Genomic DNA, 14,750 nt, shown 5'->3' with positions numbered 1-14,750 from the left:
CTTTTTAGTACTTTGTTTTGGTTTATTCATAAGAATACACACAAGTTAACATAAAAATCTTTTAAACATTTAACCAAAAAAAAAAAAAAAGAACATCAGGATGCTCAGATTTCTTTAAAAGTATATGAAAAAGCATTCAAAATACCTACGATATTTTTTTTTAATAAAATTTTAGCAATGAAACACCTTACACCAATCTTCCTAAAAAGTCGCGCAAAATTCATGAATCCGCCCTTATGTCATGATTTTCACCATTACTCGTTAAATGTAGTTCAGAATCTGTTTCACAAGATGGTTAGTAACATGGAATCCCCCCCCCCCCTGCTTTTTTGGGTCACATATATGCACATCCTTTTATTGCAGGCTGATCTGCCATCAAGGTTATATAAATAAATAAATTTTGTATATTTCTATCTAGAAAAATAACTGCACACATACAACAAGTATAGTCATTTCAATTGATGTAATGAAGCATGCAGAGTCGAACTTTATAGAGAGTTCTTCAAGATTTTTTTTATGCCCCGTATCAAAGATTCAGGGGTATATAGTTTTTGCCCTGTCTGTCCGTCTGTCTGTCTGTTTGTCCGCAAAAACTTTAACCTTGCCCATAACTTTTGATTGATTGGAGCTATGGCTTTCATATTTCACATGTGTATTGTTTGTGACAAGACCTTTCTTTGGGTACCATCATATTTGATCTTTTGACCTTGACTTTGGAGTTCGACCCAGTTTTGCAAAATTTTACCCAACATTAACCTTGACCATACCTTTTGAACAGTTAGTGATGGGGCTTTTGTACTTCACATTTGTATTCTTTGTGAGAAGACCTTCCTTTGGATACCAGCAGCTTTGACCCTTTGACCTTGAGCTTGAAGTTTGACCTACATTTGAAAAAAACTTTAATCTTGGTTATAACTTTTGAACAGTTAAAGCTAGGGCTTTCATACATCACATGTGTATTCCTTGTGACTAGACCTTCCTTTGGATACAAACAACTTTGACCTTTTGACCTTGACCTTGGAGTTTGACCTACCCTAATTTTGGAAAACCTTAACCTTGGCCATAATGTTTTTAACAGTAATAGTGCTAGGATTTTTAGCTTTTCTGAGCCAAAGGCTCAAAGAGCTAATGCTATGGCCATTTGTGCAGTGTGCGGTGTGCGTAAACTTTTTAGAATATGGGCCATAACTCAAGAACCCCTTGGCCAATTATTGTCAAATCTGTCACAGGGTATCTTTGGCCCAAGGGCTCCCGTTTATACTAAAACTAGGGTTGTGACCCTTAAACAAGGGGAGATAATTAGGAAAATAGAAACAAAAGTACTGGTTGCTAAAAAATCTTCTTTTCAAGAACCAATGGGCAGATTATCACCAAACTTACACAAAAGGATGAGGATATGTTGAGGATTAAAAGTTGTTCAAGGCATCACCCTCGGGCAAAGTCACTCAAAATCACTTCAAAGTTGACCAAAAATTACATTTTATTAAAATGTTGATATTTATAAGGACTAGGATTATCAAATCTTGTCAGTTGATGCATCTAAGGACTTCATATCATGTTGACTCAGAAGTAGGTCACCGTGACCTACTTTTTAAATTTTGCAGCCATTCTTTTTCAAAATGATTTAGAGGCATATTTTGAACAATTGAAGGCCTATGACCTCAATTGATGTATCTTGGATCCTCAAAGTACGTTGACTAAAAAGTAGGTCACCTTGACCTACTTTTTAGCTCACCTGAGCCGAAGGCTCAAGTGAGCTTTTCTGGTTGAAATTTGTCCGTTGTCTGTCTTTGTTGGCGTCGGCGTCGTTGTTGTCGTAAACTTTTCACATTTTCATCTTCTTCTCCAGAACTACTGGGCCAATTTCAACCATAATTGGCACAAAGTATCCTTGGGTGAAGGGGATTCAAGTTTGTTCAAATGAAGGGCCACGCCCTCCTCCAAGGGGAGATAATTACGAAATAGCAAAAAATTAATGGCATTATTGAAAAATCTTCTTCTCAAGAACCAATGGGCCAGGAAAGATGAAATTCATGTGGAATTATTGTCAGGTAGTGTAGATTTAAATTTGTTCAAATCATGACCCCCCGGGGTAGGGTGGGGCCACAATGGACGATCAAAGTTTAACATAGGTGTACTTAGGAAAAATCTTCGAAAAATCTTCTTCTCAAGAACAGGAAAGCTATGATTGGTCATATTTATATGGAAGCATCCTCAGGTGGTGTAGATTCAAGTTTGTTCAAATCATGACCCCCATGGATAGAGTGGGGCCAAAATGGACGATCAAAGTTTTACATTGTGTACATAGGAAAAATCTTCAAAAATCTTCTTCTCAAGAACAGCAAAGCTATGTTTGATCAGATTTATGTGGAAGCATCCTCAGGTGGTGTAGATTCAAATTTGTTCAAATCATGACCCCTGGGGGTAGGGTGGGGCCACAATGAACGATCAAAGTTTTACATAGGAATATATAGGAAAAATCTTTAAAAATCTTCTCAAGAACAGCAAAGCCATTGTTTGTCATATTTATTCGGAAGCATCCTCAGATAGTGTAGATTCAAGTTTGTTCAAATCATGACCTCCAGGGGTAGGGTGGGGCCACAATGAAAGTTCAAACTTGTAGAGGAAATAGTCACAGTCAAAAAATTATGTAAGCATCCTTAGTTAGTGTAGATTTAATTTTGTTCAAATCATACCCCCCCCCCCACTCCCTTTTAGGGGTTGGTTAGGACCACTTATGCATTTAAGCTTTTCAATACTAAACTGATTTTTCCTTTTTTCCTAGCCACAGTGCTCAGGTGAGTGATGTGACCTACTTTTGAAAATTTATGGCTTTAATTAAATATTTCAGGTACTTATTGGCTTAGAATCATCAAACTTTGTTGATGCATCTTGGGTCATCGGAGTAGGTCGACTGAAAAGTAGGTCACCATGGCCTACTTTTTAGCTCACCTGAGCTGAAAGCTCAAGTGAGCTTTTCTGATCACATTTTGTCCGGTGTCCGTCTGTCTGTCTGTCTGTCTGTCTGTCCGTCTGTCTGTCTGTCTGTCTGTAAACTTTTCACATTTTCGACTTCTTCTCAAGAACCACTGGGCCAATTTCAACCAAACTTGCCACAAAGTATCCTTGGGTAAAGGGGATTCAAGTTTGTTCAAATGAAGGGCCACGCCCTCTTTCAAGGGGAGATAATTAGGAATTAGTGAAAAAATAATGGCAACATTTAGAAATCTTCTTCTCAAGAACCATAGAGCCAGGAAAGATGAAACTCATATGGAAGCATCCTCAAGTAGTGTACGTTCAAGTTTGTTCAAATCATGACCCCCGGGGATAGGGCGGGGCCACAATGGAGGATCAAAGTTTTACATAGAAATATATAGGAAAAATCTTTAAAAATCTTCTTCTCAAGAACAGCAAAGCCATGATGAGTCATATTTATATGGAAGCATCCTCAAGTAGTGTAGATTCAAGTTTGTTCAAACCATGACCCCCGGGGGTAGGGTGGGGCCACAATGGAGGATCAAAGGTTTACATAGAAATATATAGGAAAAATCTTTAAAAATCTTCTTCTCAAGAACAGCAAAGCCATGATGAGTCATATTTATATGGAAGCATCGTCAGGTAGTGTAGATTTAAGTTTGTTCAAACCATGACCCCCGGGGGTAGGGTGGGGCCACAATGGAGGATCAAAGGTTTACATAGAAATATATAGGAAAAATCTTTAAAAATCTTCTTCTCAAGAACAGCAAAGTCATGATGAGTCATATTTATATGGGAGCATCCTCAGGTAGTGTAGATTCAAGTTTGTTCAAACCATGACCCCCGGGGGTAGGGCGGGGCCACAATGGAGGATCAAAGTTTTACATAGAAATATATAGGAAAAATCTTTAAAAATCTTCTTCTCAAGAACAGCAAAGCCATGATGGGTCATATTTATATGGAAGCATCCTCAGGTAGTGTAGATTCAAGTTTGTACAAACTATGACCCCCGGGGGTAGGGCATGGCCACAATGGAGGATCAAAGTTTTACATAGAAATATATAGGAAAAATCTTTAAAAATCTTCTTCTCAAGAACAACAAAGTCATGATGAGTCATATTTATATGGAAGCGTCCTCAGGTAGTGTAGATTCAAGTTTGTTCAAATCATGACCAGGGGGGTAGGGCAGGGCTGCAATGGACTATCAAAGTTGTACATAGAAATATATAGGAAAAATCTTCTTCTCAGGAACAGCAAAGCCCAGATTGTTCATATTCATATGTAAACATCCACAGGTAGTGTAGATTCAAATTTATTCAAATCATGACCCCCGGGGGTAGGGTGGGGCCACAATGGAGGATCAAAGTTTTACATAGAAATGTATAGGGAAAAATTTTAAAAATCTTCTTCTCAGGAACAGCAAAGCCCTGATTGATCATATTTACATGGAAGCATCCTCAGATAGTGTAGATTCTATTTTGGAGGATCAAAGTCTTAAGTAGTAATATATAGGGAAATATCTTCTTCTGAAGAACTGCAAACCATGATTAGTCATTCTGATATGGGAGCATCCTCAGGTAGTGTAGATTCAATTTTGTTCAAATGATGACCCCCAGGGGTTGGATGGGGCCCATTGGGGGATCGAAAGTTTTACATAAGAACATTTTGAAATAATATTTCTTCTCAAGTACAGGAAAGCTATGTTTAGTCATATTGATATGGAAGCATCCTCAGGTAGTGTAGATTCAAGTTCAAATGATGACCCCTGGGATAGGGAGGAGCCACAATGGAGGATCAAATTTTTACAAAGGAATATATGGGAAAATTTTCTTAAAATCTTCTCAAGTACAATAAAGCCATTTGTTATATTGACATGGAGGCATCATCAGGTAGTTTAAAATTCAAGCCCCCCTCTCTCCCCCCCCCCCACCCCCCCACCCCAGGTAATCTTTTCAATACTGAACTGATTTGTGCTTTTGCCTAGCCAATGTGCTCAGGTGAGCGATATGGCCCATGGGCCTCTTGTCAATTTATATGACTATAATTAAATATTTTAGGAACTAATTGTCTTAGAATCATCAAACTTTGTCAGTTGATGCATCTTGGGTCCTTGGAGTACGACAACTGAAAAGAGGCCATCCTGACCTACTTTTGAAATTTTATGGCTGTATTTAATATTTTCGGGTACTTTTTGGCTTAGAAACATCAAAATTTGTCAGTTGATCCTCATAGTAGGTCGACTGAAAAATAGGTCACAGTGACCTACTTTTCAATTTATATTACTATAATTAACTATATCGGGTACTAATTGGCTTAGAATCATCAAACTTTGTCAGTTGATGCATCTTGGGTCCACAGAGTTAGTCGACTGATATGGAGGTCACTGTGACCTATTTTTGAAATTTTATGGCTTTATTTAAATATATCAGGTACTTATTGGCTTAGAATCATCAAGCTTTGTCAGTTGATGCATCTTGGGTCCTCAAAGTATGTCATCTGAAAAGTAGGTCACTGTGACCTACTTTTGAAATTTTATGGTTATAATTTTAAAAATATTTTAGGTATTAATTGGCCTAGAATCATCAAATTTAGTTGATGCATCTTGGGTCCTCAGAGAATGACAAGAGATAAGTAGGTCACCATGACCTACTCTCAGGTACTAATTGGCTTAGAATCATCCTGGGTTCTCAGAGTGTTTTATCTAAAATGTAGGTCATGATGACCTACCTTTGGAATTTCAAGGCCTTATCTTAATATACAGGATACTTAGAGGCTTCAAATAGAAATGATATGTTGTACAGTTTATCAGAAGAGCGATTCAAGGCCCTTGGGCCTCTTGTCATACTTCACATGTGTATTCTGGGTGACAAGACCTTTCTTGGATACCAATATCATATTTGTCCTTTTGACCTTGACCTTGGTGTTTGACCCACTTTTGCAAAATTTTATGAGGCTTTAACATTGGCCATAACTGTTGAACAGTTGGAACTTGGGCTTTCAAACTTCACATGTGTATTCCTTGTGATAAGACCTTCCTTTGGATACTAGCAACTTTGTCCTCTTGACCTTGGAGTTTGAACTACTTTTGAAAAAACTTTAAACCTAGCCATAACTTTTGAACAGCTGGTGGTAGGGCTTTCATCCTTCACAAGACTATTTCTTGTGACAAGACCTTCCTTGGATACTAACATCTTTGACCCTTTGACCTCGACACTGGAGTTTGACCTACTTTTGAAAAACTTAAACCTTGCCATAACTTTTAAACAGTTGGTGCTAGGGCATTCATACTTCAGATGTGCATTCCTTGTGACATGTTCTTCCTTTAGATACCAACAACTTTGACTCTTTGACCTTGGAATTTGATCTAATTTGAAAAACTTTGCACAGGTGTATTCCTTGAGAAAATACCTTTCTTTGGGTACCAACTTTTTGATCTCATGGCCTGGAATTTGACTTGCATATGAGAAACTTTAACCTTCACCATAGGCTGCCATACGGGGGCATCAGTGTTTCACAAACACTTCTTGTTTTTTTTTATAGATCAAATGTGGGAAGGCTGTCTTAATCATTTCTGTTAGAGCATCTCTGATCAAGCTGGTGATATTTATGTCTCTTGGGAATTGGGAAGAACTATAAATATCAGTGGCCCGTTTTACAAAGGAACTTACGACTAAGACCAAAAACTTCAGTTGATGGTGAAATTTTGCAAAAATGAATGATTCTGTTTAGAAGTAATAGCTTTAAAGTATCTTTCTACATATCTTTGAAAAAGACTAAAACCATTTTCTATTTAATGTAAAATAGAAAGTTATTAAGAGAATTAATTTTTGGTCTTAGTCGTAAGTTCTTTTGTAAAACGAACTGGTCTCTAACTCTGCAGAGCGTCATGTCACAGAGATCACAGATAGTTGCAAATTATTTTTTTCAATCTAATAAAAAACAATATAATTATTAGTATTTTCAGTATTTTTAAGCCACCTGAGTCACTCGGGTGACCTATTGCTATCCGTTTTTGTCCGTCGGCGTGCGTCGTGCGATGTGCATTAACATTTGAACATTTTTAGCTTCTTCTCTGAAACCGCTCAACCAATTTCAACCAAATTTGGCATATAGCATCTATGGGTGAAGGGGGACAAAAATTGTGAATTTCATGGTCCCTGCCCCCCTGGGGCCTGAGGGGTGGGGCTAAAACCACCAAAATTAATGCAATCTTTAAAAATCTTCTTCTTTACTCCTGGACATCAAGCAGTCAATCTGTTGGCATCATTGTAATAAGCATTGAGTCCTCTGCCAAAATTGTGAAATTCATGGCCCCAGGGTCAGGGGTTCTGGTGCTAGGGCGGGGCTATATAGATCATATAGTGAAAGTGCATTATTTCTTTGAAAATCTTCTTCTCTGCTCCTGGGTATTAAATGAACTAACTAAGTATATAGTTATGATGAGTAAGAGTGCCTCTTCCAAAATTGTGAATTTCATGGCCCCAGGGTCTGGGATTCTGGTGTTAGGGTGGGGCTCTATTGATTATATAGTGAAAATACATTAATTCTTTGAAAATCTTCTTCTCTGCTCCTGGGTATTAAATAAACTAACTAAGTATATAGTTATGATGAGTAAGAGTGCCTCTTCCAAAATTGTGAAATTCATGGCCCCATGGGCAGGGGTTCTGGTGTTAGGGCGGGGCTCTATTGATTATATAGTGAAAATGCATTAATTCATTGAAAATCTTCTTCTCTGCTCCTGGGTATTAAATTCAGTAACTAAGTACATAGTAATGATGAGCAATAGTGCCTCTTCCAAAATTGTGAATTTCATGGCCCCATGGGCAGGGGTTCTGGTGTTAGGGCGGGGCTCTATTGATTATATAGTGAAAATGCATTAATTCATTGAAAATCTTCTTCTCTGCTCCTGGGTATTAGATAAAGTAATGAAGTACATAGTAATGATGAGCAAGAGTGCCTCTTCCAAACTTGTGAATTTCATGGCCCCAGAGGCAGGTGTTCTGGTGTTAGGGTGGGGCTCTATTGATTATATAGTGAAAATGCATTAATTCTTCAAAAATCTTCTTCTCTACTCCTGGGTATTATTGAAACACATTAAATACATAGTTATGATAATCAAAGATGCCTCTTCCAAAATTGTGAAATTCGTGGCCCCTGGATCAGGGGTTCTGGTGTTAGGGCGGGGCTCTATTGATTATAAAGTGAAAATATTTTAATTCTTTGAAAATCTTTTTCTCTGCACCTGGGTATTATTTAAACAAACTAAGTACATTTTTATGATAAGCAAGGATGCCTCTTCCAAAATTGTGAAATTCATGGCCCCGGGGACAGGAGTTCTGGTGCCAGGGCGGGGCTATATAGATCCTTTAGTGAAGGTGAATTATTTCTTTGAAAATCTTCTTCTCTGCTCCTAGGTATTGTTTAAACAGACTAAGTACATTATGATACGCAAGGATGCCTCTTCCAAAATTGTGAATTTTATGACCCCAGGTTTAAGGGTTCTGGTGAGGGGGAGGGGGGGTGGTGGCTTCTATTGATTATAAAGTGAAAAAGCAAAATTTCTTTGAAAATATTCTTTAAATAAGCAAAGAAGCTAAGTGTATAGTTATGATGAGCAAGAGTACTTCTTTCAGAGTAGTGGGTCAGATGTGCTGGTGTGAGGGTGGGACTCTTGATAATATAGTGAAAATGCATTAATTCTATGAAATAATCCGGTTTGCTCCTTAGTGTTAAGCAGATAAACAAAGTGATTAGTTATGATGAGCAAACTTATGGTCCCAGGGTCAGATTGCTCTGGTGTTTTTTTTTTGGAGGGGGGGCTCTATTGATAATATAGTGAATCTGTAGTAAAAATGCATTATTTCTTTAAAAATCTTCTCCGCACCTGGTCATATCTGAGGCAAATAGAGTGAAAAATTTTATAAGAAGGGAATTTTTACCAGATTTTTGAACATCTGGACCATTTGGTCAAGTGTTCTGGTCCTGGCCAGGGCTCTATTAGTTTGTATGCTAATGAGAGGAGTTATTCCCCTTTGCCATTTACTTTTGATAATTTATCACTGTAAATAATGTACTTGAAAGGTAAATAGAATAAGAGAATTATGCAAAAACTTTTATTGTATAATACAAAAAGTACTTTCATTGTTTTAATGATCAGATAGACTTGTAAGTAGTAGATAAATAAAAATGAGACAAAAATAACTTGTCTTATTAAATGTTCATCAAAGACCAAGAGAGGCCAACAAGGGATTGAAATAGTACAGAAGCATTGATAATTTGTTAATATACTGTATGGTGATAGTGATAAATGGGGAACAGATTAGAACCTAATTTATGAACTGTTAATGAATATTAAAACCAATTATTTTGTTGATCATGATCACCCAATTTTTTTTCTTCTTTTTTTTCACCTTTCAGTTCATTTTATACTCTATGCATCCTTTAAATTATTGTATCATACTCAGGTGACCGTTAAGGCCCTTGGGCCTCTTGTTTTATGACCCAGCAGGAAAATGGCCAGGGCATATAGAGTTTGTCATGTCCGCCTTCCGTCCCGCTTTGCGTTAAATTCGGTTCAAAGCTCAGTTTCAAAGAAACTATTCAAGATATTTTCCCGAACTTTTTCGTAGACCTCTGACTTTTCCCTTAGTTCTATAACACTCGGAACTCAAGAGTTACACGCTAGGTGTCATTTTTGCATCACTTCGGTAATTTCTACTTTGACATTTCCAAATCTTGTAGCATTTTTCACGTTTGAAGATGAATACTCGGATTATTATGGAATGCCTGGGCAATTAAATAGCACGATTAAAGACAAAAATATCTACCGAAACAAGATATCATGACACATTTTGGTGACATGTATTAGGTAAATGATATTTCGGGCCTGATATCCAAGAGGGGTCAAGTGTAAACAAATGGAAGTGACTTACCTTCTCTATTTTATAATACCGCGGGTATGATTTTTTAGTAAAATGTTAATTCTGCGTTATTTTTTGGATTTTTCTTATGGAATACATTGTAAATGTGTACTAGAAGAATAATTTATGAAAAAAATACATAAAAATATTTTTTAGACCTGTGGGGTATATTCAGGGGGGGGGGGGGGGTTCTTTCCACAAGTACCTGTGACTGTATCAACATTTTTTGACCTTGACCTTTCCTTTGACCTCACTTTTCTTATATGAATTTTTAGCTCAGTTTTAAAAGAAACCATTCATGACAGTGTAATCAAACTTGATATGCTGATACATGCTGATGTAAGCTATTCAACTGCATCAACATTTTTTGACCTTGACCTTTCCTTTGACCTCACTTTTCTTAAATTAGTGTTCAGCTCAGTTTTTAAGAAACCATTCAAGAATTTGTAATCAAACTTCATAGGTTGACAGATACTGATGTAAGTTATTCAGCTGCATCAACTTTTTTTTACCTTGACCTTTCCTTTGACCTTGACCTCACTTTTCTTATATTATTGTTTAGCTCAGTTTTAAGGAATGCATTCAATATATTTTTATCAAACCTCATATGCTAATACATATTGATGTGAGCTATCATCTGCATCAACATTTTTTACCTTGACCTTTCCTTTGACCTTCACATCACTTTTTAGGTCACCTGAGTCACTCAGGTGACCTATTGCTATCCGTTTTCATCCAACTTCTTCTCCAAAACCGCTTAACCAATTTCAACCAATTTTGGCATATAGCATCTATGGGTGAAGGGGAACAAAATTTGTGAATTTCATGGTACCTCCCCCCCTGGGGCCCAAGGGGTGGGACTAAAACCACCAAAATTGATGCAATCTTTAAAAATCTTCTTCTTTACTCCTGGACACCAAGCAGTCAAACTGTTGACATGATTGTAATAAACATTTAGCCTTCTACCAAAATTGTGAAATTCATGTCCCCAGGGTCAGGGGTTCTGGTGCTAGGTTGGGGCTGTATAGATCATATAGTGAAAGTGGGGCTGAAACCACCAAAATTAATGTAATCTTTAAAAATCTTCTTCTTTACTCCTGGACATCAAGCAGTCAAACTGTTGGCATGATTGTAATAAGGTTTGAGCCCTCTACCAAAATTGTGAAATTCATGGCCCCAGGATCAGGGGTTGTGGTGCTAGGTTTGGGCTATATGCATCATATGGTGAAAGTGCATTATTTCTTTGAAAATCTTCTTCTCTGCTCCTAAGTATTAAATAAACAAACTAAGTACATAGTTATGTTGAGCAAGACTGCCTCTTCCAAAATTGTGAATTTCATGGCCCCTGAGTCAGGGGTTATGGTGGAAAGGGGGGGGGGGGCTTTATTGATTATATAGTGAAAATGCATTAAATCTTTGAAAATCGTCTTCTCTGCTCCTGGGTATGAAATTAAGTAAGTACATAGTTATGATGACCAAGAGTGCCTCTACCGAAATTGTGAATTTCATGGCCCCAGGGTCAGGGTTTCTGGTGTTAGGGCTGGGCTTTATTGATTATATAGTGAAAATGCATTAAATCTTTGAAAATCTTCTTCTCTGCTCCTGTGTATGAAATAAACTAACTAAGTACATAGATATAATGATCATGGCTGCCTCTTCCAAAATTGTGAATTTCATGGCCCTTGGTTCAGGGGTTCTTGTGTTAGGATGGGGCTCTATTTATTATATAGTGAAAATGCATTAAATCTTTCAAAATCTTCTTCTCTGCTCATGGGTATTAAATAAACTAAGTACATAGTTATAATGAGCATGGCTGCCTCTTCCAAAATTGTGAGTTTTATGGCCCCTGGGTCAGGGGTTCTGGTGTTAGTGTGGGGCTCTATTGATTATAATAGTGAAAATTAGGGATGTCAACGAATAGTCGACTATTCGACTATCAGTCGAATGGACCGACGATTGAATAACAAAACGACATTCGAATAAATAAATTCAATTAAAGAGTGATAAAGAGATGGAATTCTCATGATAAAATTGAGAAATCGTCTTTCCTCAGACACAGTCCAAAAGATGATTTTCCTCATTAAAACTGTTGACTTTATATGTAGAAAGTACAGTAATTAGAAATGCTTCACTTCCGCGAGAATTATTTGTCAATTAATGTTGTTTTTGTAATAAAATTGTATCGCTATACCGCGCTTTCTTTGTAAAATTATTAATTGGACTTGATCTCATAACATGTACCCATTACAGCCGTGGCATGTTTGGACACTACGATAATTATTATAAAATCAATATTCTTTTACATATTTTAAAAGACATTTTGATAGTTGGTACCAAAAGTATATTCAAATATTTAACATTATCACAGACACCGTGTCCCCCCCCCCCCCCCCCCCATCATTTTAATAAACTTTTTTTAAAAATATCGTACTGTCATTTTTTATGCTTCCTAAAAAAACCTATTTTACAGATCAATTTATAAACATGATTGACGGGGAAATCATACATTTTGGAGAAATTAGCGGTCTATATATAGTAAATGTAAACACGCTATCCACATTTTAAGTCCATGTGAACATCTGAATGTAACATTTGATGTTACTTTTTAATAAATCAAAGAAAAGAGGATTTGGGGTTAAATATGTCATGTACCAGTGAAGTTTGAAATAAAATTTTAGTTTCCGAAAAAGTTTCGAATATATTCAACTATCGTTCGAATAAAGCAATCGAATATTTGACTAAAGAAAATAAATATTTTGACATCCCTAGTGAAAATGCATTAAATCTTTCAAAATCATCTTCTCTGCTCCTGGGTGTGAAATAAACTAACTAAGTACATAGTTATGATGAGCTTGGCTGCCTCTTCCAAAATTGTGAATTTCATGGCCCCTTGGTCAGAGGTTCTAGTGAAAGGGGGGATCTATTGATTATATAGTGAAAATTCATAATTTCTTTCAAAATATTTATTTCTACTCCTGGTTATAAAGCAAAGAAACAAGTGTATAGTTATGATGAGCAAGGATGCTTTTACAAAATTTTTAAAACTTGTGGTCCCAGGGGTTCTGTTGTTTCTCTGAAGGGGGGGGGGTCTATTTGATTATATAGGGAGAATGTGTGAATTCTTTGAGATTCACCAACTAATTGCATAGTTATGATGATGAGGGTACCTCTTCCAAATCTGTAAATTTTCATGACCCTAGGTCATGGGTTCTGGTGTTAGGGTAGGGCTGTGTTAAATAGTGAAAATGCATTATTTCTTTGGAAATCTCCTCTGCTCCTGGGCAAATCGGAAGCAAACAGAGTAAAAGTTTTAATAAGCAAGGGTATTTTTACCAGAATTTTGAACATCTGGACCATTTAGTCAAGTGTTCTGGTCCTGGCCAGGGCTCTATTAATTTGTATTCTACTGAGTGAAGTTATTCCCCTTTGTCATTCACCTTTGATAATTAATCACTGTAGATAATGTATTTGAAAGGTTAATAGAATAAGAGAATTATGCAAGAACATTTATTGTATAATACAAAAAGTACTTTCATAGTTTTAATAATCAGGTAGACTTGGAAATAATAGATGAATAAAGATGAGACAAAAATAACTTATCTTTTTAAATGTTCTTCAAAGGCCAAGTAAGGTCAATGTGAGAGGTAATAGACATTTTGTTAAAAGTCTGCATGGTAATAGTGACAAATGGGGGACAGATAGAAAGATACTTAGAGCAATTATTTTGTTGATCTTAATCATACTATTTTTCTTGCTATTTATATGGATCCTTTGAATTGTTGTACTCAGGTGACCGTTAAGGCCCTTGGGCCTCTTGTCTTTAAATAATGTTTAGCTGTTTTAAAGAAACCATTCATGATATTTTTATTAAACTAAATATGCTAATACATATCGATGTGAGCTATCAACTGCATCAACATTTTTTTACCTTTACCTTTCCTTTGACCTAGACCTCAGGTTTCTTAAATTAGGCCTAAAGTAAAATATTGTTTGTTTGCCCTTAGCCGACCGACCCACAAAAATTAGCCTGACTCAAAATATTTTATTGCTCTCTTCACTTGCAAAATTTTTGTAATTTGAATAATTTCAAACCAGTTTGTTTTAATCTGGTTATTTCTTTAAAGTCATTTAGATGCTTTGATTAGTAGCGTTAAAAATAAAAAGTAATTGAATCCTTGAATCCTAGTGCATGCAGAAATACCGCCTTATTTAATGAACGTGAAGGTGTGAATAAAGGGTGTGAAATGTACTGGAAATCACTTCTCATTTGAATGCACACAGCTGACAAAAATAGTAATGGGGATAGAAAATAAAGACTGAGAATTTGAGCATAATTTGTAAAAGACATCAAACGTAAATTATTATTAAATATATTTTAAATAATTATAAAAATTGGAGGTGATTTTTAAAACCGAAAGTAGAAAAAAACATCGTTAATGAGGAAAAGTGGCAAACAAGGCTGCTGATACATTAAGTCAACATACATAAATGTACTAAAACTTAAAAGTTGGAAGAGAAATGGGCTTGGAAACACACAGTATCAAATCAAAAGTCAAATACATTAAATGATGTTGCTCAAAACTTAAAAGTTGATACCCGCAGGTTCAATGTTTCTAACCAGAAAAAAAGCTCTCAGTATGATTTACATCATTTTTTAATATGAATTTTTAAAATTTTTTGATATGATGACTTTTCACTTGATATATTATTTTCCATAGATATAAAATGCTATTTTCATTTTGTTCTATTTTCTACAAACCCGCTTTCACATAATTTACATTCTGGATACTTCGTGTTCTGGCCGGAACCTTAAAATCATAATATTGGTTCCGGATTTTACTGTAAGTTTGGTTC

At 36.2% G+C, this 14,750-nt stretch overlaps 1 protein-coding gene across 1 annotated transcript in view; it reads right to left on the bottom strand.

Moving 5' to 3' along the window:
- Window positions 1-14,750, bottom strand: part of LOC133184337 (ubiquitin carboxyl-terminal hydrolase 24-like) — a 376,170-nt gene that overhangs the window by 356,873 nt on the left and 4,547 nt on the right. The gene's annotated exons all lie outside the window — the stretch shown is intronic.

This window comes from Saccostrea echinata, unplaced genomic scaffold (genome assembly GCF_033153115.1).
Source record: "Saccostrea echinata isolate AGI-Se365-2 ecotype Australia unplaced genomic scaffold, CSIRO_AGI_Sech_v1 ptg000010l, whole genome shotgun sequence".
In the NCBI taxonomy this organism is placed as follows: Eukaryota; Metazoa; Mollusca; class Bivalvia; order Ostreida; family Ostreidae; genus Saccostrea; species Saccostrea echinata.
Note: the sequence above shows the minus strand (reverse complement) of the source record. Positions and strands in the feature narration are given on the sequence as shown.